The sequence below is a fragment of the Schistocerca piceifrons genome, chromosome 10 (assembly GCF_021461385.2).
Source record: "Schistocerca piceifrons isolate TAMUIC-IGC-003096 chromosome 10, iqSchPice1.1, whole genome shotgun sequence".
Classification (NCBI taxonomy): Eukaryota; Metazoa; Arthropoda; class Insecta; order Orthoptera; family Acrididae; genus Schistocerca; species Schistocerca piceifrons.
This window is the reverse complement of record NC_060147.1, coordinates 5,211,622-5,238,823: the sequence shown is the minus strand read 5'-3', so window position 1 is coordinate 5,238,823 and position 27,202 is coordinate 5,211,622. Positions and strand designations below refer to the sequence as shown.

The 27,202-nt window shown below is 43.8% G+C and overlaps 1 protein-coding gene across 1 annotated transcript in view; it reads right to left on the bottom strand.

The window, feature by feature from the left end:
- LOC124719017 (transcriptional activator cubitus interruptus) overlaps positions 1-27,202 on the bottom strand; it is a 190,053-nt gene that overhangs the window by 90,648 nt on the left and 72,203 nt on the right. The gene's annotated exons all lie outside the window — the stretch shown is intronic.

The following is a 27,202-nucleotide window of genomic DNA, read 5'->3' as shown; positions in this document are numbered from 1 at the left end:
CATTTATACCTTCAGAAAAGTCTTCCTAACACTTTAATTTATACTTGATGATAAAAGATTACTGTGTAATAAAATTCTTCTGGGCTGTTGACCGCATTGTATGTGAGATCTAAAATGTCTCTCATTCAGCAGTCTAGCTCAGCACAAAGTCTTAAGGAAGGTCGATTGCAATAGAGGCCGAAACGCCGAACCATTTGATGTACTGACAATGCGGTCAACAGTCCAGAAGAATTTTATTCACAGTGACAACGGCTGCAGAAGCCTATGCTTACAACATATTCCTCTGTTTCCAAAAATGCTTTCCATCTATTGACAGTCTGCTCTTCGCGTGCTATCTACTCCAACAATCAATCAGTTATTTTGCTTCTAATTCCCTCAGCATCCCACGATTTAATTCCACTACATTCCATTTCCCTTCTTTAACTTGACGTTTTATAACTCCTTTTCAATTTGCTGACCATTCCCTTCAACTACTGTTGCCAGTCCTTTGCCGTCTCTGACAGAATTGCAATATCATAACCGTAAAGTTTTTATATCTTCTCTCTGAATTTTAATTCCCTTACAAATTTCTCCTTTACTTCCTTTATTGTTTGCTGAGTGTGCAGACTGAATAATAGGGGCGACTAGAAACCTGTCTCACTCCCTGTTCAACCACTGCTTTCTTTCATTCCCCTTGACTCATATAACTGCAGTCTGGTTTCTGCACGAGTAGTGAATAGCATTTGGCCCCCTGCACGTTACCTCTATACCTTCAAAACTTCAAACAATGCATTTCAGTCGAAATTGTCTAAGGCTGTCTCTGAGTCTACAAATGCTATGAACGTGGGCCTGCCTTTCCTTATATTATCTGCTGGAGAACTTAGGATCAGTGTGTTCCGATACCTCTCCGGAATCCAAACTGACCTTCCCTGAGGTCGGTATCTACCAGATTTTGACGTCTTCTGCAAATGATTAATGCCAGTATTTTGCAAACAGGACTTGTTAAATTGACAGCTCTTTTATATTCACGCCTCTCAGCTTCTGCCTTGTTTGGAATTGGAATTATTGAAGTGTTCTAAAAGTCTTGGTGTATTTTGCCTGTGTCATTTATCTTGCACACCAGATGGAATAGTTTTGTCGTGCCTGACTCTTACAAAGGCCTCTGTAATTCTGAGGGAAACTCTCTTCTCCAGGGGCCTTGTTGCCACTCAAGTCTTTCAGTGCTTTTTCAGATTCTTCTCGCAGTATCATATGTCCTACATTGCCATCATCATCTCGTAATTGCCGGCCTCAGTGGCCGTGCGGTTCTAGGCGCTACAGTCTGGAGCCGAGCGACCGCTACGGTCGTACGTTCGAATCCTGCCTCGGGCATGGATGTGTGTGATGTCCTTAGTTTAGTTAGGTTTAATTAGGTCTAAGTTCTAGGCGACTGATGACCTCAAAAGTTAAGTCCCATAGTGCTCTGAGCCATTTTTTTTCTCGTAATTTCTCTCCCATTTCCATAACATTGCCTTGAATTTCATTTCTCTTGTGTAGCCTATCTACAGACTATGCTTTTATGGCAGTAATTAAGGTACACACAGTTGAAAGTCACGGTACTAGAAGCAAAACGTCTAGTAAACATGGGCACTAAAATGAATACCGTAAGAGCTATCAACACTTGTTCAGCAGAAGACAATAGTGCTCATACCTCTAAAAGTATGCATTTTAGAGCCCATGTTTTCCAGATAAATTTCTTTGTTTTGGTCCATGCTAACTTTTCTCAAAATATGGAAACCGAAGAGCTTCTACTAGAATATAATTGTTTCAAAGCGTCGAAGATAGCTGTTAACGAATGCGTTTTACAGCCCATGTTTACTGGAATTATTTGTTTCGAATGACCGTTTCTTACTCTTTACTCTGATGTTCCCAGCTGGGTTCACGTGGCAAAGGTTGCAACGTTTTGTTTTACTTTTGACTTGAGCATACTTGCTCCAAATTCTGACTACTGCTTTTTAGCAGCGTAATTTTACGATTTAGCAACTGTTCATTCTGATGAAGACACCACTAGTAGGTGTGAAAAGCTAGGTCAATGTACCTAACGTTTATGTGCGACCTGATGGCTGTTCAATCTCATACTGAAATTAATATACGGTTGCTGAATAACAGCCATGTTCAAAACTGTACGACACAATTTTGTTTTGATTCGAGTTAGTGGTGGATTATAAAACAGTTCACGTCTCGTTTTTTATGTAAATAAGTTATTACTTACAATTTGCGTTTTTTGTTGGCATCTGCGTTTCCACTCACATGGTCGCACTACCGCTCTACTTACGAAACATAGGCATGTTTTTATTTCTGTTGCGAACTTTCTTCTTTCCACTTTTCATCCAGTTTGCCCTTACTGTGTATATTTTTGAGGCAGCGCGCGAATTACCCATAATAAATGCACCCAGTATTTGAGCGTGAGGGCCCTTAGCAACTTCCATCAAACTTTAAACATAATTTCAAGCTTTCAGGAACCTACGTCTCGCTTACTTGCTTAACGTCAGATATTTGAAACTTTAACGCATGTGTGAAGTAATCATACGTTTGAAGCTGTTTTAGACACGAGACTTGAATTCTTTAACAAAGTCCAGGTTTGCTGTTGTTAATATTACATTAAATTTGTGTTGCAGGAATTAAACAATTTGTTATTGCATTCGCACATTTTATAGTTTTATTGTTATTGTTGAGTCGTTGCATAACTTCGTAGCGTTTAATGAACACAAAAGACAAGCGCAACAGAGACTTTCGTCGCCAATAATACAGCATATTCTCCTCCATTATTTACAACAGTCTGCCACGTGTGGCGTAACTTTCCGCTGTAGAAATCACGTAATTTTTGAGGTGAAGAACTCGTCGAACCGTGTTGGGAGCGCATTTTCATCCGGAAAGGAAATTCGTTGAAGGTTGTTCGACGGAGAGCGGAAAAGGTGAAAACCTGAGGCCGCAGCTAAATGCGTATTGACTTCCCAATCGAACTCCTGCACCACCCGCTGATTGTTGTGATTTTGGCCTGAAGCCGTCGGCACACGGACCGTGCATCCGAACGTTGAGCGTTGAGCGTGCCGAGTTTATCACGTCGTAGCGTGGAACAGCACGTTCGGGGGTCTTTCCGAACGTGCATAGCAATATCTGTCATGTCAGATATTCTGAGCGTGCGTCTGAGCGTTGACCAATGAGACGGTACAACGCCACCTACGTCACACGCACGCCGTCTCCCTTCAGTACAGAGTTGTGGTGCGCCATATTGGTATTCATTTCAAGCCTATACGTGTATATGCCGTTTCTGAGCACCAGAAAATTCAGAATCACTGGAAAACCAGTTGTTAACTGTGTGATTCGTTCCAATAAAATAATGAAAAACATAATATTTTGTGGCAAAAGAATTATTGTAACTTGCGTATTATGAGAGTAGGCTATTTGAGGGCAGCGACACACTGAAGATCCACCCAAAACGCATTGTTCTTGGTACAATTTGTTATAATTAAATTGCAATTAGTAACATATCTAAGCTTTTCAGCATGGCATATGAGAACATAATTATATGTTTTGGTTGTGATGTTGGTTTAGCGGAATGAGTAGAGTCACTGAGCAGTGTTTTATGATGAGGCAGTGGTTCGCGTCTTGACGCTTCCAAATTTTTTTCCTAACATTCGCGTTTTTATTAGGTTCTGATACTTTATTATTTGTTTAATATAAGCATATACTATAATATTTGATGTTATGTAAATATAAGGTCACCCTTTTTTTGAGGGGTGACTTTGTTGGACTGGCTTAATCTACAGGACAGCTTGCGCTACTTGTACAAAGATATTTTGCTCCTTTTTCTTTTACGCCTAGTAATTCACATATGCTGCAAAGATTCTGCTACTGCATACGAACACTGATAAAGTAAGACTGACCTTGGGGTTTTACTAAAATGTGAGAGAAGTATTCCAAATTTGTAATGCACTGTTTGTACTGGAACTTTTATAACCCTGTGTCCTTATTGATTGGACATGGTACTTTCTTTTTCGTGGACGATGGACGAAATGTGCGTTTTAAAAGACCTAACGTGGGAATTTTACGCGCGCCCGTTGAGTAAACAGTGTGATTTACGAACTAGAAACATCCCGCAACTGCCGCTGGAGTGCGTTGCGATCGCGTGTACCACGTTGGGGCGCACGTACCGTATGCACAAGTCGCATCGTTCCTGAGCGTTCAGCAGCACGTTGAACTTGGCACGCTCAACGTTAACGTTCGACAGCACGGCCCGTGTGCCGACGGCTTTAGAGGATGCGTTACCAGTACACCTGGTTTTTAGACCTTCCCCACTGCACTGCAAATTTCGCAAGATGGTACAATGGTCGCAGTTCATCACATATGCCGGCTCTCGATTACACTGACGTGCATCAGTGTGGATTACTTCGTTTATACGATCTTTATCGAGCCCGTTTTGTTTTTGTGAACGTGGAGAGTGACTAACGTGAAAACGTCAAACGGGCCGACTTGGAGCAGGAGAGGCACCACAGGACATTTTAATTTCCACTGACTATACTTTTACAAGTAAATTCACAAAACGTTGTCAGCATGACCAGGAAGGATTGAAGACTCATACTTATCGCAGTGGAAGTTCAAAAAAGCAGTACATACAGGCGTATGAAACTCTAGAATTTTCCAAATTTATTAAAAACTGTGGTAAAAATTGAGATAATTAAGTATAAAATTTCAGTTTTTTTTCTAAACATGAAGTTTAAAATGTAACAGTTTATTCATTTTTTCATAAATTAAATAAACTCTAGAGTTTCATACACACGTAACTATAGTTTGTACGCTGTGCAAAATTCAACGAAGAATCTCTCTTACTTACAAAGAAAAGTGTACCTATAGCAACAAATGCAGCCAGTGGTAAGTGAAAAAAATGATGAAATTATGTAAAAAAATGCATTTTGTTACGTTTTTGAGCTTCCACTGCTATGGTATGAATCCTGAATCCTTCCTGATCATGCTTTCAAAGTTTTATGAATTTATTTGTTAAAGTATGGTCAGTGGAAATTAAAATGTCCTGTGGTGCCTCTCCTGCTCCAAGTCGGCCCGTTTGACGCCCTACCCCTTTAAAACGTGAAAACCTTTTTCTTGCCGTGCTCTGTCCAGTGGCGTTATCCCACACACGGCTGTAGTGTATCGAGCTGAAACGGAAGAATTTGTCGGAAATATTTCCGACTTCTCCACTTTGCACTCCGTTCTCTAGCGTCTAGAGCTCTAGTCACTATTTCCAGATGACAAATTGACGATGTCTGTAGACTCAAAGAGCAACAGGGAATTACAAACACAAAATGACAATCTATAGTAAACACATGTTGTTGTTGTTGTGGTCTGCAGTCCTGAGACCGGTTTGATGCAGCTCTCCATGCTACTCTATGCTGTGCAAGCTTCTTCATCTCCCAGTACCTACTGCAACCTACATCCTTCTGAATCTGCTTAGTGTATTCATCTCCTGGTCTCCCTATGCGATTTTTACCCTCCACGCTGCACTCCAATACTAAATTGGTGATCCCTTGATGCCTCAGAACATGTCCTACCAACCGATCCCTTCTTCTAGTCAAGTTGTGCCACAAACTTCTCTTCTCCCCAATTCTATTCAGTACCTCCTCATTAGTTATGTGATCTACCCATCTAATCTTCAGCATTCTTCTGTAGCACCACATTTCGAAAGCTTGTATTCTCTTCTAATCTAAACTATTTATCGTGCATGTTTCAGTTCCATACATGGCTACACTCCATACACTTTCAGAAACGACTTCCTGACACTTAAATCTATACTCGATGGTAACAAATTTCTCTTCTTCAGAAAAGCTTTCTTTGCCATTGCCAGTCTACATTTTATATCCTCTCTACTTCGACCATCATCAGTTATTTTGTTGCCCAAATAGCAAAACTCCTTTACTACTTTAAGTGTCTCATTTCCTAATCTAACTCCCTCAGCATCACCCGACTTAATTCGACTACATTCCATTATCCTCGTTTTGGTTTTGTTGATGTTCATCTTATATCCTCCTTTCAAGATACTTTCCATTCCGTTTACTGCTCTTCCAAGTCCTTTGCTGTCTCTGACAGAATTAGAATGTCATCGGCGAACCTCAAAGTTTTTATTTCTTCTCCATGGATTTTAATACCTACTCTGAATTTTTCTTTTGTTTCCTTTACTGCTTGCTCAATATACAGATTGAATAACATCGGGGAGAGGCTACAACGCTGTCTCCCTCCCTTCCCAACCACTGCTTCCCTTTCATGTCCCTCGACTCTTATAACTGCCATCTGGTTTCTGTACAAATTGTAAATAGCCTTTCGCTCCCCGTATTTTACCCCTTCCACCTTCAGAATTTGAGAGTATTACGGTCGACATTGTCAAAAGCTATCTCTAAGTCTACAAATGCTAGAAACGTAGGTTTGCCTTTCCTTAAAAACACATAGCAACCGGAATACCAGCACGTAAAACAATAACGCTACGAGCTTTTGGACCAGCCATGTAGTATTAAAACGGTACACGTCTGCGGCTCGTTAAAAGTGAAGTTGACGGTAAATTATTTTTTTGTGTCGTGGCAGTGGTCTGGGGCCGGGTTGACGTCGCCGCCACATGTGATGGTAGGAAGTCACGTCGATTCGAATGGAGCACTGCTGCTGCTGCTGCTCCATGGTGACCTTTTTATTTTTCCCCCGCCTCGTTCGACGGCGACGGCGGCGGCGCCTCTGAAAGACGGAATAAATATAGGCGGCCCGGCCGGCGTCAACGCGGCCGTGAAATTGAAAGGCGGATTCCCGGCGCGCTACTGAGCGAGCAGCACACGCAGCCGGCCGCGCCCCGCACATCACACACACAGCGGCCGTGGCGTGGCTGGGGCAGCCGCTGTTCACCGCCACTTCCACCGCAAATCACTTTCCCCCTGCCCTTGTCGAATGCATGCCGTGCAGAATCGCCGCTGTTTTGTTCCCCCTAGGTGGACCACGTGGTCATTCCTATTCTGCCCATCAGAGTGCCTTGCGAGTGGCGGTGGTCCAGGCAACCTCGTGTACCTTCATTTTCGCTGGCCCGCCCGGTTGGCCGTGCGGTCTAAAGCCGTCGGCACACGGGCCGTGCTGTCGAACGTTAACGTTGAGCGTGCCAAGTTCAACGTGCTGCTGAACGCTCAGGAACGATGCGACTTGTGCATACGGTACGTGGGCCCCGAAGTGGTACACGCGATCGCAACGCGCTCCAACGGCAGTTGAGGGATGCTTCTAGTTCGTAAATCACACTGTTTACTCAACTGGCGCACGTAAAATTCCCACGTTAGCGCTATTAAAACGCACGTTTCCTCCATCGTCCACGAAAAGGAAAGTACCATGTCCAATCAATGAGGACACAGGCTTATAAAGGTTCCATTACAAACAGTGCGGTACAAATTTGCAACACTTCTCCACATAAGATAATCGTTATTTCATAATTCCCACATTTTACTAAAACCCCAAGGTCAGTCTTATTGATCACTGTTCTTACCCAATAGCAGAATCTTTGCAGCATGTGAATTACGAAGCTTAAAGGAAAAAAGGAGCAAAATATCTTTATATAAGTAGCGCAATCTGTCCTGTAGATTAAGGCAATCGCACAGTCACCCCTCAAAAAAAGGTGAACTTATATTTACATAACATGAAAAATTATAGTATATACTTATATTAAACTAAACTAATAATAAAGTATCAGAACCTGATAAAAACGGGAATGTTAGGAAAAAAACATTGGTAGTTTTACGACGCGAACCACCGCCCCATCAAAATCTTATTATTCGACAGAGACGCTACTCAATACGCTAAACCAACAAGCTCTTTGCATTTAATCATATTCTTTGCTAAAAACGGTAATCGTAGAGAATTATGTTCTAACTGAAATTTAATTATAACAAGTTGTATCAATAACAATCCGTTTTGGGTGGATCTTCAGTGTGTCGCTGCCTACAAATAGCCTACTATCATAATACGCAAGTTACAATAATTCTTTGACTTTGAATATGACGATTCTCATTATTTTATTGGATCGAATCACACAACTAACAACGGGTTTTCAAGTGATTCTCAATTTGCTGGTGCTCAGAAACTGCTTATAGACATATAGGCTTGAAATGAATGCCAATATGGCGCCTCACAACTTTGCGCTGAAGGGAGACGGCGTGCGTGTGACGTAGGTGGCGTTGTGCCATCTCATTGGTCAACGCTCAGACGCACGCTCAGAATATCTGACATGCCAGATATTGCTCTGCACGGTCGGAAAATGTCACGAACGTGCTATTCCACGCTATGATGTCAGAAAGTCGGCACGCTCAACGCTCAACGTTCGGATGCACGGTCCGTGTGCCGGCGGCTTGAACGCACTGCTTTCCCGGCGGGTAGGAGCGCCTGGTCCCCGGCACGAATCCGCCCGGCTGTGGAGGTCCGGTGAACCGGCCAGTTTGTGGATGGGCTTTAGGGGTTTTCCATGTGCCTCGGCGAATGCCGGCTGGTTCCCCTTATTCCGCGTCAATTACACTACGTCGGCGATTTCTGAGCGCCGGCCAGAGTGGCAGAGCGGTTCTAGGCGCTACAGGTTCGAATCCTGCCTCGGGTATGGATGTGTGTGATGTCCTTTCATTAGTGCTAAGTTCTAGGGGACTGATGACGTCAAAAGTCCCATAGTGCTTAGAGCCATTTGAACCATTTTTTTGTCATCTGGTAATAGTGAGTAGAGCTGTAGACGCTAGAGAATGGAGTGCAAAGTGGACAAGTCGAAACATTTCCGACAAATTCTTCTGTTTCAGCTGGATACACTGCAGTCAGAAGCATTTGCGTCGTGTGTGGGGATAACGCCACTGGGCAGAGCACGACAAGAAAAAGGTTTCCTCGTTTTAAGGAGGGTCGTTTTCACGTTAGTCACTCTCCACGTTCACAAAAACAAAACGGGCTCGATAAAGATCGTTTAAAAGAAGTAATCCACACTGATCCACGTCTGTGTAATCGAGAACCGCATATGTAATGAACTGCGACCATTGTAACATCTTGCGACATTCCAGTGCAATGGGAAGGTCTAAAAACCTGAGGTGCGGTAGTCCTGGTACCGCACCCTGTAAGGCCAAAATCACAAAAATCAGCGGGTGGCCACCTTTTATCTCTGCTCGGTCGTCATCAATTGTCATCACGCCGACCACTCCTATCCTCTAGCGCCGGCCAGTGTGGCCGAGCGGTTCTAGGTGCTACAGTCTGGAACTGCGCGACCGCTACGGTCGCAGGTTCGAATCCTGCTTCGGGCATGGATGCGTGTGATGTCCTTAGGTTAGTTAGGTTTAAGTAGTTCTAAGTTCTGGGGGACTGATGACCTCAGAAGTTAAGTCCCATAGTGCCCAGAGCCATTTGAACCATTTGCGGCTCTCGTTGTCGCCGTAAACCGAAGGCAGTGAGTGGACCGGTGCGACCTGAGCAGGCGTGCGGGGTGCCTCGCAGAAGTAGGCGCCAACCGCACAGTCAGATCAGAGAGTTTTAGAGAGGGCGCGCTATTGGCACGAGATGATGTGACGCATGCAGCTGGGAAGCTGCTGCTCGTGTGGGACGAAGTGTTTCAGCATTGCAAATTGTGTGTGTAGAATGGTTCACGGAAGGCGTAGAACACGACGACATGGGTCAGGTCGCAACACCCAGACCATCGCCCCATCCCCCCGCCCCCCCCCCCCCCCCCAAACGCACCCGCGCAGAATGTCGGCATCTCTTCCGAATGGCACTGCAGGACAGATGGGCGACCTCCACGGCTCTGCCGCTACAGTGCAAGACATCGTACACTACAAAACAAACGGTTCAAATGGCTCTGAGCACTATGGGACTTACCATCTGAGGTCATCAGTCCCCTAGAACTTAGAACTACTTAAACCTAACTAACCTAAGGACGTCACACACATCCATGCTCGAGGCAGGATTCGAACCTGCGTCCGTAGCGGTCGCGCGGTTCCAGACTGTAGCGCCTTGAACCGCTCGTCAACCCTGGCCGGCGTACACTACCAGGGGTGACAGTCCGTCACCGTTTATTACGGCACGGGTCCACTTCCCCGCCTACCTTTAAGGAATGAGCAGAAACACGCTTTACGGCAATAGTGAATGGAACGACGTCACTTGGGACAGGAATGGCACGAGACAGTTTTCGGACGAATCGAGGTTCTGTTTGTTTGAAAATGATGGCCGCATTTTCGTTCCCCGCAGACAGGGGCAGTTCCGTCGCAGTGGCTCCATTCGCACATGGTACAACCACAAATCGGACTCGGTGCGTGTCCAGGGGTCAGCGGCCAGGGCGACCGACCTGAATAACATCCTGCGACCCTTTCTGCAGATCATCAGAGACGTCATTTTTCAGCAGGCCAATGCACTAACACGTGCCTACTCGGTGTCAACCGTTTTTCCTCGCCAGCCAGATCACCGCAATTGCCGCCAATCGAAGACGTGTGGGATGCGGTGAAACGACGGGTACAGTGCTGTGACGGAACGCCGACCATCACCGAAGAATTTGGAGCCAGGTGAGTGCAGCACGGATGGCTGTAGCACAGGACGCCATGCGCGCAAAAAATCGCAACCGAGACTGTTTTTAACCAATACTATTGATCAGTAGTGTTCTTCCAAAAGAACATCGCCTTCCTTCCACGGCGTCCCATATGACTTCGTGCAGCATCTCCGTAACACTTAACGTGTTGTTCGAACCTACCATAGAAATCTGGCACCCTCTGAATCGCTGCGATGTCCTCCTTCACTCCGACCTGCTGCGGATTCCAAACTACTGTCTCCTTTACGGATGAACCACACTCTCCTAAAATTCGGCCAATAAAACCGAGTCTATGATTCGCCTTCCCCACCACAATCTTTCAAATGCTCGTTCGTATTAGCCGGCCGGGGTGGCCGAGCGGTTCTAGGCGCTACAGTCTGGAACCGCGCGGCCGCTACGGTCGCAGGTTCCAATCCTGCCTCGGGCATGGATGTGTGTGCTGTCCTTAGGTTAGTTAGGTTTAAGTAGTTCTAAGTTCTACGGGACTGATGACCTCAGTGCTCACAGCCATTTGAGCCGCTTCATATTGCTCTGCAACGGTACACTCGCATATTAAATCTGTGTGACTGTGTCAAGCAGAACACTACTAATGCTGCAGCCCAACGTTACGTGTTTGTTTTTCCAACATTCACAGCCAGCTGCCATCGATCACACCAACTGGAATTTATGTCCCAGTCGCCTCGGACACCCCTCCGCACACCGCTGCTTGACCAGCAAACAACCGCGTGTTGGTCCGCTCCCTGTCCGCTAGCCCGTCCACCTGTACAGAGATCAGCAGCTGTCCTATCACACTTTCCTGGGGAACTCCTGACATTACCCTCGCCGCCGAGGACAACGTACTGGGTTCTGTTACTTAAGACCATTTCGAGCCACTCACATATCCGGAAACCTATTCCATGTGGTCGTACCTTCCTTAACAGCCTGCAATGGGGCACCGTGCCAAACAGTTTTCGGAAACCCAAGAATATGGAATTGCCCTTCATCCATAGTTGCCCTTCGTACACAGTTCGCAGTACATCGTGTGAGAACGTTGCAAGCTGAGTTTCGCACGAGCGATGCTTTATAAAACCGTGCTGATTCGTGGAAAGTTACTCTATTCGAACTCCAGAAATATTGAAGAATTCTAGAGCAAATGGAAATTAAAGATATTGCCCCGTAATTGAATCGCATAAATGCTTTGTGAATCTCTCTCACATAAGCAAAACGTGGTGCGGAAATTTTAATGAGTTTGCATGCTGTAACGCATTACAGTTGTACCATACCTTCGAGGTAGAGACGGGAAAAACTGACTGGTTAAAAATAATACCGGTATTTCAGTTCGGAACGGCCTGTATTTTTCAGTATTTGTTTGATCTCGGTTGTAACAAATGTTTTTTTTAATGTTTTGCTAATAACCCAGCAAAGAAAACCCGAAATATCAATTTCCCATAGCGACAGCGCTAAGATTTCTCGTTTTTAAATAAAACTTTCTTAAAAAAAAAAGGAGTAATTTTCGCACATAAAATTTGCGTTATTAGGTTTTTATAGAAAATTAGGATACCAATCAGCACTACTTTAATAACAATGCCGACATAGCGTAAGATCTACTGGTACGGTATTCCCGTACAGTGGTGATCCTGCTGCCGTGCAAGGCCTGCCCACACCTGGTCCGTCAGCTACTTTTCTCGCTGTCCTCTTCTGATACCCGTTGTGCGGTAGAATGGCATGGAGCCTAGTCTCGAAATATTATTACGAAATGCCGTAAAGATTTGTCTGGCTTTTCTGTGAAATAATAGAAGATGAAGCATATTATACTGTCGTAAGATAAAAACTGAACAATAATTCATTCATAATACACGACAAAAACGAATCTATGAAAATCGCGCCCAGTGAGATTCGCTCCCAACCAGAAATGTGTGAGATTCGCGCCCAACACCAGCTCCCTTTGTGTCGGGCTTACCGGGCCGTCCTAATCACACTAAACTACCTGCTCACCTGCTCCTCGGACACAGGGACCTGCCCCCTCCCCCGGTACTGGGCACAGCCGCCGACTGTCTGATACACAAACACAGCTTCAGTGCCGCTCTGCCTGTGGCTGTCCAACAGTTCACATCGCGCGACTTTTGACACAGTAGTTCAGTTGTGGAATTTTCAAACACAAATCACGGTAAGCCATGTTGCCACTACGAAGAGAACTGAAGAAGATGGAACTGTAACGTGGCGCTCTTCAAAACAGAGAGCAAACCACTGCCGGGGAATGCTGAAAACGAAGGATTCGACAGTGCTTTTTTCATTCGAGCATCAATGTGGATCTCCGGATGTCGCTCGGTTGGAAGTAAGGAAGACTTTGAACCACGCAAAGAATGGGGTGAGAAACAAAGAGACGTCTATTTCAAAAATACATTCGGAGGAGCTGGGCTGCCTGGATAATCGAGGCTATGATTTTGTCACTGAAATGCCACAGCAGCAAACGACGAAGAGAGCTTTGTACTACCAGCGGCAAAATCACAGGGAAATGAGAGAGATCCACCGACAAGAGAAGAAATTGACCTAAAGGCAGATTTACTAGCTATGAACGATGGCAGCAGTTTTCTGTTGAGCGACGACAAACTAGGAGAGGGGATAATAGTTTCAAGCGGAAGGGCAGGAAGAGAGGCTCTAAGGAGTAAACGAGACTTTTCTATGGAAGTTCAAGTCCTGCAGCAAACAGTTATCGCAAATATACACCATTCACGCCGACTTTGGGAGTACAAATAATGAGACAAACATCTATCCAGTTGCCTTTGCAGTACTGCCAAACAAAAGAAAAGAGACGTTCGTCCGTCTTTTCCGAAATTTGATGGAAAAAATTCCAGGATGGAAACCTGCAAACGTGACCGTAGACTTCGAATCAGCTGCGATTTCAGCAATTAAAGTTGTATTTCCGACAGCTGAAGTGCACGGATGTTATTTCCATATGAAGAAGTGTCTCTGGAGAAAAGTTCAAGAGCTAAGACTTACTCCGAAAATTAATGACGTTATTGGGTGTTTGAAAAGAGAAGCAGAAAATTCAGCGTGCGCCTCAATGAGGGCAGAACTGAGTATGGAAGGTAAACGGGAAAAAACAGTCTACACGAAACGTGATGAAAGGTTGGGAAAAATAGTAAAATAATACGAAGAGGATGGTGAGATCAAGGATTGCTTGAAAGCCATATCCTACCCACAGAAACTTGACTGAATTTATCAGAAGATGTATATAGACACTATTGTGTTCAAATGTAAATCGCAACTTATATAAAAAGTAATAAAAATTAAAAAAAAGATTGACGATGCTTATAAGCTGATTTTAAAAACGCCTAAATGACTTTTGCTCTTTAGCCAGTCCAAAGCTAGGATAAAGTGTAATGGAAATCAGATTATTTTTAAAATACAGTATATGTGTTTTACAATACGCCAAAACAAAATAGCAACTTATATAAAAATAATAAAAATGTAAAAAAATATTGACGATGCTTATAAGCTGATTTTAAACACGCCTAAATGACGTTTGCTCTTTAGCCAGTCCAAAGCCAGGATAAAGTCTGATGGAAACCAGATTATTTTTAAAATACCGTATATGTACTTTACAATACGCCAAAAGAAAAGTGAACCCTTTTCGGAGTCAACTCTTTACAATTATACTTCTCATCCGGAAATTGAGAGTTAAAATTGAGATTACTTATCGCCAAGTATAGAGTCACTTGATATTTCTGAGTATTCAAGAAGTGTAGTTGTTATAATGAAAATGATATGGATAATGACTGCTGAATGGTACTGCTAGTGAAGCAAGAGAATGTAATCTCTTGTATTTACCGCAGTTTGAAGTGGTGTGTGGTAGAAACTTAATTTTCTCTCTCTCTCTCTCTCTCTCTCCTCTCTCTCTCTCTGTCTGTCTGACGGCTGAAAACTCCATCTCGGAAACCTCCAGGTAGCGTCCCTCAACTCTTTTGTCTGCCGGAGAAGGAAATTATCGGGACCCGTCCTAGACCCTTTCTGGGCGCAAATCTCACGGGGCGCGTTTTTCAGTACACCGAAAAAACAGAAAGTAGCCGATTTGTTTGCGGTATCTAGATAATATGCCTTTGTCTGCTTGTAGTCCTTGATAAGAAACAAATTTACACGAAAAACAGACTCCTTCAGTCACAGTTTCCACGCTTCATCAGTGACTATTCGTAACACCAAAATACTGATACGACAGCTAATTACAACATGATTTGTGAACAGGCTTCCAAAACAATTTGAATCAACACGAGAATACTAGCGACTTTTTTGTAGTATTCAACCAATTACCACTTTTCGAGAATATGGCTCTGAGCACTATGGGATTTAACATCTGAGGTCATCAGTCCCATAGAACTTAGAACCACTTAAACCTAACTTACCTAAGGACATCACACACATCCATGCCCGAGGCAGGATTCGAACCTGCGACCGTAGCGGTCACGTGGTTCCAGACTGAAGCGCCCAGAACCACACGGCCACACTGGCCGGCTTTTCGAGAATAGCAACAAATCATGGACGGACGAAGTTTTCTTTCATCCGCCTATTTTTTTTTTAAAAAAATTCTGTGTGTGTTGAAACTGAAGAGTCAATTTTTTTAAATCTTTGTTCGATTTCTACGTTTATTACAGGAACTAATACGAACAATAAATCGAAAATCGGTTATTTCAGAAAGAGATTAGTTTGAGCAGTTTTTGACAATGAGGTTAAACTGGCGTGGAAAAAAAAACCCGTCATAACCGAAAACCAGTTTTTCAGCGATAACGGCCATCACCATTCTGTAGTTTAAGGGCGATGTGAAGTGTGTGCGGGAGCACGAAAAGGTCGTTTTCCATAGTGTCGTGGATTTTGAGGGAGACCTTTAAGGGTTCCACATAGAGCACGGAGGGGCTTGGTGTGTGTGTGTGTGTGTGTGTGTGTGTGTGTGTGTGTGTGTGTGTTTATTTTATTTTATTTACGTGTCAAGTTCCGTAGGACCAAATTGAGGAGCAAATCTCCCAAGGTCATGGAACGTGTCAGTACATGAACTTACAACATAAAAGTAATAACAGATAAAAATAAATGTTCATGAACCTGAAAGAAAATCAGTCCATAAGTTTAAGCAAACGCTATCAGCAATACAATGAGAATCAGCTTAATTTTTCAAGGAACTTCTCGACAGAATAGAAGGAGTGACCCATGAGGAAACTCTTCAGTTTCGATTTGAAAGCGCGTGGATTTCTGCTAAGATTTTTGAATTCGAGTGGCAGCTTATTGAAAATGGATGCAGCAGTATACTGCACACCTTTTTGCACAAGAGTTAATGAAGTCCGATCCAAATGGAGATTTGATTTCTGCCGAGTATTAACCGAGTGAAAGCTGCTTATTGTTGGAAATAAACTAATATTGGTAACAAGAAACGACAATAAGGAATATACATATTGAGAGGCCAATGTCAAAATACCCAGACTCATGAACAGAGGTCGACAAGAGGTTCGTGAACTCACACCACTTATTGCCCGAACCGCCCGTTTCTGAGCCAAAAATATTCTTCTAGAATGGGAAGAGCTACCCCAAAACATAATACCATACGACATAAGGGAATGAAAATAAGCAAAGTAGACTAATTTACGTGTCGAAGTATCACTCACTTTCGATACCGTTCGAATAGTGAAAATGGCAGTATTAAGTCTTTGAACAAGATCCTGAACGTGGGCTTTCCACAGCTTACTATCTATCTGAACACCTAGGAAATTGAACTGTTCAGTTTCACTAATCATATGCCCATTCTGTGAGATTAAAACGTCAGGTTTTGTTGAATTGTGTGTTAGAAACTGTAAAAACTGAGTCTTACTGTGATTTAACGTTAGTTTATTTTCTACAATCCATGAGCTGAGGTCATGTACTGCACTACTTGTGAAAGGTATGTGCTGAGATTCGATCAGGATAGAGCCAGTGAAAAATGTCGATAGTTCCCAACCACAAGGTTGGACGAGTAGTACATCTTCGAGTAGTAAGATCTTTGACAGCTAACAGAGCTAGGTGCACGCGGTAAAAGTTTGAATAGTGGTGAGGAGATGCGCAGAGACAGCAGACGTGTTTCGAGCCGGGTCGTGACAGCATCAAAGTAAGAATTGGAGCTACGCACATAATGAGCTATATATTGAGTGAAACTCGGCACATACCTGGGGAAACTAGAAAGAATAATTAATAAAATAGGTTTTCGTTGGTTAAATAATGCCTAAAAGCTAGGTAGAAATCCCATTGTTGATGCAATAAGCGTTTTGTGAAACTTTCTCTTAAATCCATGCTATAGAAGTTTTTTTTTAGTTTCTCACATGTGCCTTAAAAGTTTGAACAATGTCTAAAAGCTAGATAGAAATCCCAATGTTGATGCAATAAGCGTTTTGTGAAACTTTCTCGTAAATCCATGCTAAAGAAGTTTTTATTAGTTTTTCAGATGTGCCTTAAAAGTTTGAACAATATTTTTTAGATAAAATTAGGGTTTCATCTCACACCTTATGTCGTTCTCCGCATCCTGTGCTTGCATTGAACCAAAAGGCGCATTAAACTAAAGTTCCCATGAGTAAAGCTAATAATTTCATTTATCAGAGTAAAACAATCTATATGCCATTGCACGGTTGGCAAATTATTCAGATCAGGACAGAATTTTTATTAAGTAACAAACAGGGCCAAAATGAGTAAAGTTATCTAGAATGAGAATTTTATGCCATTGCACTACGGCTGAGTTGAATATATGTTTTATTATCGGCTAAACGGGAAGGAGGGCACGAGCTAAGTCCACAGACGCAGTCAGATGCAGGTTGGTGACTTTCATTTATTTTTACCACTAAACTTTCATGCAGTCAGATGTGTGTTTTGAGTATTAGTTTTCCAACAATATTTTCATGCAGTCAGATAAGGTTCATTTCAGTTAAATACGCAGTCAGATGCAAGTTTTACTAAAGACTAAAGCAGTCACATGCAGTTCAGTCTAGTTTAAATAGAGAAGTTTTTATCAACAACACTTTCACTTGAAACCGAGTCAATGTTGCACACAACAAAAACAAAAAAAAAAAAAAAAAATTGGTTCAAATGGCTCTGAGCACTATGGGACTCAACTGCTGTGGTCATCAATCCCCTAGAACTTAGAACTACTTAAACCTAACTAACCTAAGGACAGCACACAACACCCAGCCATCACGAGGCAGAGAAAATCCCTGACCCCGTCGGGAATCGAACCCGGGAACCCGGGCGTGGGATCCGAGAACGCTACCGCACGACCAGGAGATGCAGGCTTGCACACAACATCCTTTACTACCAAGCTAGTGTCATCAGCAAACAGAAATATTTTAGAATTACCCATAATACTAGAGGGTATATCATTTATATAAATAAGGAACAGGAGCGGCCCCAATACTGATCCCTGGGGATGTGTATGTCTGTGTGTGTGTGTGTGTGTGTGTGTGTGTGTGTGTGTGTGTGTGTGTTTGTGTGTGGAGTGCCGACTGGGGCAGCCGTTCGGAGAACAGTGTATGTAGAGTTTAAGCGCTGCCTGGTAGGTACGTATCTGGAGGAAATCACACGTGTCCATCACGGGCGGCGTTTAGGGGCGCAATTAGGCGGTCGCTACGCAGTGCTATCCGGTTTCACGTCTCTCTCTCTCTCTCTCTCTCTCTCTCTCTATCGCGTTCCTCCTCCCCTCTCCTTCCTCTTTATGGCCCCCCGCTACGAAAATCGACGGCGGAGGTTCCGATCGGTCGATCCGGACGTCTTCGAGATTAAGAGCGGGCCCGGTGGACTGAAGACGTTAGCATTAATAACGTCGGCCCGATGCGAGGGACTATCATTAGAGGCGCTGCTCTCTTCTGGGAGGGGAGGGGGGGGGGGGGTAACAGAGCACGCGGGCTTTCTTACCACAGCGCCCTCTGTGTTTGTGGGTGTGAGCAAGCGCGGCCCGAGGGACGAGCGCGCGAGCTTCGACACACACACACGCACACACACACACACACACACACACACACGCACACACTTGACAATAATGTCGGACAAGGCGACGACGCACAAGTGGGGGGCTTTGATGAGGAAAATGAAAATGCAGAGTGTGAGAACGAGAGAAAAAAAAAGGGGGAGAGGACAGCGAGACTAATGGACGGAACAGCGTAGGGAGGGGGAAAAAAAGGCAGAGGGAGGAGGTAGGGGACGGAAATAACAATATAAATAATAAAAACGGGGAAGAACAGCGCCACGGGGAAACACAGACGCATTCCTGCCGGCGGCTGCTGCGGCTGCATCGCGCATCGTCACTGCCCGCCACAAAAAACCTCGCCGTCTCTCTCTCTCTCTCTCTCTCTCTCTCTCTCTCTCTATACTAGGCGAGGGGAAGGGAGGTGAGGTGAGGTGAAGTGCGATGGAACGCGCGAGGGCCTCACAGCACAAACTAAGTTACTTTCAGATATCAGTAGCGGTTATTTATAAAGTTTATCAATAACTGCTAGAAATGACTCATTCTTGCTACCAAATGCACCAACACCGAGAATAAGTTGGCGCAGATGACGTTGTTTGTCAGCAGCGACAGAACACGTAGCAATTATTGTGCCAAGCTACCACGAAAATAGCTTAAGGGAAGGCAAACCTACGTTTCTAGCACTTATAGACTTAGAGAAAGCTTTTGACAATGTTGACTGGAATACTCTCTTTCAAATTCTAAAGGTGGCAGGGGTTAAATACAGGGAGCGAAAGGCTATTTACAATTTGTACGGAAAGCAGATGGCAGTTATAAGAGTCGAGGGACATGAAAGGGAAGCAGTGGTTGGGAAGGGAGTGAGACAGGGTTGTAGCCTCTCCCCGATGTTATTCAATCTGTATATTGAACAAGAAGTAAAGGAAATAAAAGAAAAATTAGGAGTAGGTATTAAAATCCACGGAGAAGAAATAAAAACTTTGAGGTTCGCCGATGACATTGTAATTCTGTCAGAGACAGCAAAGGATTTGGAAGAGCAGTTGAACGGAATGGACAGTGTTTTGAAAGGAGGACATAAGATGAACATCAACAAAAGCAAACCGAGGATAATGGAATGTAGTCGAATTAAGTCGGGTGATGCTGAGGGAATTAGATTAGGAAATGAGACACTTAAAGTAGTAAAGGAGTTTTGCTATTGGGGGAGCAAAATTACTGATGATGGTCGAAGTAGAGAGGGGTATAAAATGTAGACTGGCAATGACAAGGAAAGCGTTTCTGAAGAAGAGAAATCTGTTAACATCGAGTATACGTTTAAGTGTCAGGAAGTTGTTTCTGAAAGTATTGGTATGGAGTGTAGCCATGTATGGAAGTGAAACATGGAAGATAAATAGTTTGGACAAGAAGAGAATAGAAGCTATCGAAATGTGGTGCTACAGAAGAATGCTGAAGATTAGATGAGTAGATCACATAACTAATGAGGAGGTATTGAATAGAATTAGGGAGAAGAGGATTTTGAGGCACAACCTGACTAGAAGAAGGGATCGGTTGGTAGGACATGTTCTGAGGTATCAAGGGATCACAAATTTAGCACTGGAGGGCAGCGTGGAGGGTAAAAATGGTATAGGGAGACCAAGAGATGAATACACTAAGCAGATTCAGAAGGATGTAGGTTGCAGTAGGTACTGTGAGATGGAGAAGCTTGCACAGGATAGAGTAGCATGGAGAGCTGCATCAAACCGGTCTCTGGACTGAAGACCACAACAACAACAACATCATATCTGTACATCGACATCTTGTCGGCAGATCTAATCTGGACACCCCCGTGTAACGCGGAACTGGGTGTGGAGCCGCCAGGAGAAGAGGAGGCGGAGACTGTTGAGATGTCAGAAGAGGAGCAGTAATAGCAGAACCGTTCGATCAAGAGAGCTGAGTGACTTCGAAACGTGGACCAGTCACTGGATGTCACCCGAGTAACAAATCCATCGTGAACATGTCAGCCCTTCTGAAGGAGCCCGGGTGGACTGTCGGTGATGCGACTGTGAAATGGAAACGCGAAGGAAGAGCCATAGCCGAACCGAGACGAGGCGGGTTTCATGTACAGAGAGAGGTCGTCAAGCATTGTGGTGGGAGGTTGAAAAAAGACCCACGAGATCAGCGGAAGGAGTCACACCTGAGTTCCAAACGCGCTAGCAGTAGTGCAGCTAGCACAGTGACTGTTCGTATGGACTTAAAGGGAATGGGGTACAATGGTGGAACACCCACAGGTCTCTACTGTGAACGAGGAATAGGAGCACATTTTACAACACTGTGTACTGAGCAAAGTAGAGGGACACTTCGGAGACGATGACCGCTCTGAGGCTATGGTTTGTTGTCAGTAACATTCGTGATGAAATGGACTGACCTGTCCAGAGTGCTGACCAGAACCCAATGGAAAGTCTTTGGGATGAGTTGGAACGCAGCTTCAGGCCATCGCTACGTTCTGTGGTTTGGCCCTTGGGAAGGATGGCTGCAGCCACTCCCCCACACATGGAGTTGAAGGCGTCATCAAAGAGTCCAGCCGTCATCAAGGCGAAGGATGGAGACCCATCCCCCCCTCCCCCATATAAGCCTATTAATAGATGTTCGGATACCTTTGATGAGACAGTGTACGTCCCAGAAAGCTGCTCTAAGGGTCTGGGTGTCCATGTACAATATTTCTGGTGCTACTTCGGGAATGGATTTCTCATACAACAAGAAGAAAAAAAATCTAGTTAACATAGGCTCTACAATGCATACCTTAAGAGCAATGAGCACTTTTTCATCCTCGATACCGTGAAACAAATCTCTTGTACTCCAAGCTCTTTGCTACTAAGCTATCTGGTCTCTTTGTTCGGTACAAAATAGAAGTTTCTAAGTTAATGCAATCGACAAGTACGCCATATTACGGCTCATGTTCCGGCTATCGAAAACTCACTTATTGGCCGTTTTATGTGCCATGTAGCTGATCTTCGAAGCTTAGTGTTTAGTGACGAGGCAACATTCCACAATGTGAGAATATGGCGTACAACACAACCACATGAAGTTATGCAACATGAGAGGGACTCTCCAAAATTTAATGTGTTTTGTGCAGTTTCACCGGAAAAGGTGAACGGTCCAGTGCTTCTTGCCGAGAACATTGTTATGGGAACTACATACCTCGATATGCTTCAGAACAGTTGGAGAGTCACTTACCAGAATGGGGCATCGCCACACTGGCATCTGGAACTGCGGGGATTTTTGAATCACAGGCGTACTGAACGAGAGATCGGTCACGCTGGACCAAATGATTCAGCCTTACGTTACTGGCCTTCAAGGTCACCGGACCCGACTGTATGTGACTATTTCTTGTGGGGGTTTGTAAAAGACTCTGTTTATATGTCTCCATTACCAACAACAATTAATGAACTGAGACACCGCATAACAGCAGCTGTGGAAGCTGTAACTCGAGACACGCTCGCTGCAGTGTGGGAACAATTTGAATACCTCATTGACATATGACGTGCATCTCAAGAGGGCATATTGAACACCCATCAAAATGTGTGAAAAAAACTTTTTGAGTTTCCCGTTCATCAAAAAACGAGATTCATTGTATATGTTTATTAGTTTCAGAAATATAGACGTGTCAAATCGAATGTATCCTTTTAATACACCCCGTATAATACTGACATGGTGGAAGACAATTTTTGACCATTAATTTTTGAAATATGTGTAAAATATGTCTTAACCACGTAAGGGTTAAACTGGATGAAGTTTATGAACAATAAAGCATGGTGGAAGATGTTGAACATTGTCAGGGAAATAGATGTTAACTCGTGGGAAACATTTTGAAGAACAAGAAATAAGAATGGGAGAGCAACAGCGACGTCGTCCGATTAGGGAGGGTTTAATATAAAGATGCATTGTTTCATTTCTACTATTAAATCTGTGTATTGAAGAAGCAATGACGGAGAGAAAGGGAAGGTTCCGAAGAGCGATTGCAATTCAAACGTGTGAGATATGAATTACAGGTTTCGATGATTACATTGCTGTCCTCAGTGAAAGTTAAGAGGACGTGGCGAATGGAATGAACGGCGCACTGAATGAACTGACAGTAAACTCAAGAAACGTGTAAGTACTCCGGAGTAGCAGAACTGAGATTAGCGATCAACTTAACATCAAAATGTCACTCTCCCATCCATTTCCTAACCTGGCAGCAGCGAAGCTTGCAAATAGTGCTTGGGATGAACTCGTTCGGTAATGTTAAGAAATACCGCGAGACTTGAAGAAGAATGTAAGAATTCCTATTTCTAAGAACGCGGGTGCAGATAGGTGTGAATACTCCCGAACTATCTGCTTAATACGTCGTAGTTCCAAAATACTGACACGAACTGCTTACTTAAGAATGCAAAAACTAGCAGAGGAGAGCTCCGAGGAAGACCACTTGGGGTTGAGGAAATATGTAGGACCACGTGACGCAATACTGACCTTTATGTGTCCTCTGCAGTGTAGGACAAAGCCATCAGTCTTAGGCAGCGGATCATGGAATAAGCGTGGCATGGAGCTGTTTACAAAAACCTTCGTTGTAGGAAGTTACGGGAAATGATCACGACGTTAAATAACGACAGTGTAGGTTCCTTTAAGCGTGTGCGGTAGCGGCGAAAGTAACGTCACTAAAGGAAGCGGCACGCGAAGATTCGGCTGAATGTTTGCTGCGTGCATTCTAAGCTCCTGCGTAGTTCTGACTACTCACTACTAACAACGCTGTCATCAGCAGCTGAGTCTGAATGAAGACACTCTCACGGACTCAATCGTAATTGCACAAAAGGTATCCCTCTCAGTGTTCGCAATGTAACTGATCCACTGCCGAGTTAGTGTATTTTGTCATCACGTTTCTTCGTTCTTCCACACCGATACGTTTCCTCATCTTGTTTAATATTCACAATTTTTTGTTATCTTAGAAATATGTAGAAATTTTTAATCACAAAGTTTTGTAAGAGCTATGTTATAAATATAGTGCTTTGCTTCTCGCAACAAAACCAAACTGGCGACAAGTGAGGATCTGACACGCAATCGCAACTTGAAGCGTCACGTTTGCTTATAAATATCTCATTATAGCGACGTCTTTCTGGGTTCCGGTTTCGAGCAAATGAAAATATTCTCAGGATTCTCTTCGCATAATGTGCCCCCTCTGAATTCAATTACAAAGCAGTTTCCCGCACGTCTAAAATTTGGTAACATCGTCACGAAACGCATTTTCGCAAATTTTCCGTAAATCGTTGTTGCATATAAAATATGAGTGAAAAAGGTAGTGGAGCTCTTCTAGAAGACAGTTCCATGTTTGTACATGGAGTACTTCGCAAGTTTGAGCGAGCTGAGTGGAATGAAAGATTATAAATGTGTTCTGTGAGGGAGATGACAACTTTATCACATTGCACCACGTTTCAATGACCAACATATCAGTTTTGAGTAGTTTGGAAGACCGTTTCGTGATAGCTAGTTGGTATAAAGGGCGTTCAGAAATTTCCGCTACAAACTTTTAGGATTTGTAGAGGCGACTGAGTACATAATAGATAGAAACCCAAAAGCCCGGAAACGTAGCGTTTCAGTTCTACCACGGTTTCAGTTCAGATGTTTAATTCATCCACTTCAGCTTGAGTAATCGAATTAGACATGATTCAATATAATAATTAGATAACAATTGGAAAGGAAACATCCATTTACATACTGTACGAGCAGTATGCTGGGTTCTTTTTTTTGTTTTGGAACAGTGTAAACACGTCATGTTTTTACGTGTTCATACAAACAAGCGATAAATGAATGATTCGTCATGTTTCCTTTCGAATTGTCACCAGATAACCGTACTGCGTCACGCCTAATTCAGTTCTGCAAGGAGAATTGGATAAGTTAAAAGTCTGAACGAAAACGGTACGTTTCCGAACATGCATTCCTATTCGAAATATATTATGTACTCTCTCTTCTCTACGAGTACTAGAAGTTTATAACACCAAGTATACCCAGGATGGGAGCCCGCAATTAGAGCGATGTACAGCGCCTGTCGCTTAGCCTGTCGGCTGCGCGTTGGTGCGTTGAGTGCTGCCTACCCGGCAGGCGACATCCCCCGCCCGTTGTGCCAGTCGTCTGTATCTGGCGGCCCATCGCGACCGTAATGACGGGTTTGTTTTAACGGCGCGCGCCGGGCCAAAATAATAACTAACCCGTCCGCCCGAGAGTTAGGGCAGGGCAGTCCACACAGACACAGCACAGCACAGCACAGCACGATACAGCACGGCGCGCCACTACAGCAGACGTATGGCGACGGCTCACTCACGCCGCCGCCGCCGGCTCCCACACAAACACATACACAACGAAAGCCGCGCCTGCTGCGGCAACGTGAAACTTTCGTAAATGTCAGGCAGGGCGGCCAGCCAGCTAACGAGGCAATCAGTTAGATGCCAGTGGTGTGCCACGAGAGTGATTTGGCGTTAGTGACGTGGCATCGCAATCTGTCCTTAGTCAACCTAATCAATGTGTACCAACAAAAGTCTAACAGACAATGATGCTGACAGCCTTACTGGTACACTGACGTGGTGTGTTGCGGGTGTTTTACTGTTAAAATATGTATATGTACAGAATTTGTTCCGAGAATACGCTGCCATTCGAAAAACTGTGGTTCAAACGTCACAGGCAATATGAGGACACCCGCATCCTGAGTATTCACCAACGTCAACTGTATCAGCAATAAACTGGGTGCTACGAGTGAGGTATGCACATTATTTTTTTCACATTTTAAATTCTGTTTTTACATAAATGTGGTGTCACCGCCAGACACCACACTTGCTAGGTGGTAGCCTTTAAATCGGCCGAGGTCCATTAGTATACGTCGGACCCGCGTGTCGCCACTGTCAGTGATTGCAGACCGAGCGCCACCACACGGCAGGTCTAGAGAGACTTCCTAGCACGCGCCCCAGTTGTACAGTCGACTTTGCTAGCGAGGCTACACTGACACATACGCTCTCATTTACCGAGACGATAGTTAGCATAACCTTCAGCTACGTCATTTGCTACGACCTAGCAAGGCGCCGTATTCATTTGATATTTATATTAATGCCTGTACAGTCAAGAGAGATGTTCTACAATTGTGGATTAAAGTGAAGTATTATATCAACTACGTATTTCATTTGCGACTATTAATTCCTTTAACTGTTCCAGACCTCACGCCAATCTGCGTGAGCTTAACGCGTGCCTTTCGGCTTCCTCTCATTGTGACTTGGCTGTCTTGCCAAGTCACAACAATAAATATCGAAATGCAAAGGTCGCACAAAGCAAAACCGTGTAGTTATCTCTGACTATTGCTGCGATATCTTCGTGTTGCTACACCGCCTCCGCCTCTTGGCTCAGGACATTAGCAAAGCTACACGCATTCTAAATTGAGCAGTGTTGAATACCACATGTATTTTGAAGAATGGCCAGGAAATTTCCTTTATAATATTATTAGACGAGATTGATGGAACTGCAGTATGAATTTTTAATGCAATCGTGCAGAGACAAGCTAAGGAGATTATATGTTTTTCTGAAATGTTGAGAGATTGAGATAAGCACACAAGTCCATTACATTGGTTTGTGTTATTGAGATTGTAGTAACTAAGCTCCATGGAGAAGAAATAAAAACTTTGAGGTTCGTTGATGACATTGTAATTCTCTCAGAGACAGCAAGGGACTTGGAAGAGCAGTTGAACGGAATGGACAGTGTCTTGAAAGGAGGACATAAGATGAACATCAACAAAACCAAAACGAGGATAATGGAATGCATTCGAATTAAGTCGTGTGATGCTGACGGAATCAGATTAGGAAATGAGACGCTTAAAGTAGTAAAGGAGTTTTGCTATTTGGGGAGAAAAATAACTGATGATGGTCGAGGTTGAGAGAATATAAAATGTAGACTGGCAATGGCAAGGAGAGCGTTTCTGAAGAAGAAACATTTGTTAACATCGAGTATAGATTTTAGTGTCAGGAAGTCGTTTCTGAAAGCATTTGTATGGAGCGTAGCCATGTATGGAAGTCAAACGTGGACGATAAATAATTTAGACAAGAAGAGCATAGAAGCTTTCGAAATGTGGTGCTACAGAAGAATGCTGAAGATTAGATGGGTAGATCACGTAACTAATGAGGAGGTATTGAATAGAATTGGGGAGAAGAGGAGTTTGTGGCACAACTTGACAAGGAGAAGGGATCGGTTGGTAGGACATGTTCTGAGACGTCGAGGGATCACTAATTTAGTACTGGAGGGCAGCGTGGAGGGTAAAAATCGTAGGAGGAGACCAAAAAATGAATACACTAAGCAGATTCAGAAGGATGTAGGATGCAGTAGGTACTGGGAGATGAAGAAGCTTGCACAGGATAGAGTAGCATGGAGAGCTGCATCAAACCAGTCTCAGGACTGAAGACCACAAGAACAACAACAAGCTCAGATGGTAGAACTATTAAATGAAATGATTGATCTGATAGGAAGATGAGATTCTCCCTCCTTAAAGTTATTTCTTGAAGTCATCTTCTGCAACTACTAGTGTGAACATTCAGTTGATTTTTAAAGCATTACGTTTGAGTACAGAAGTTGATTTGAATTTTTTCAGTGAATTTTGTCAGAAGTCGTTTGCTACCAGTCAAAATTACCACCCATCATTCAATTTACTTTGTAC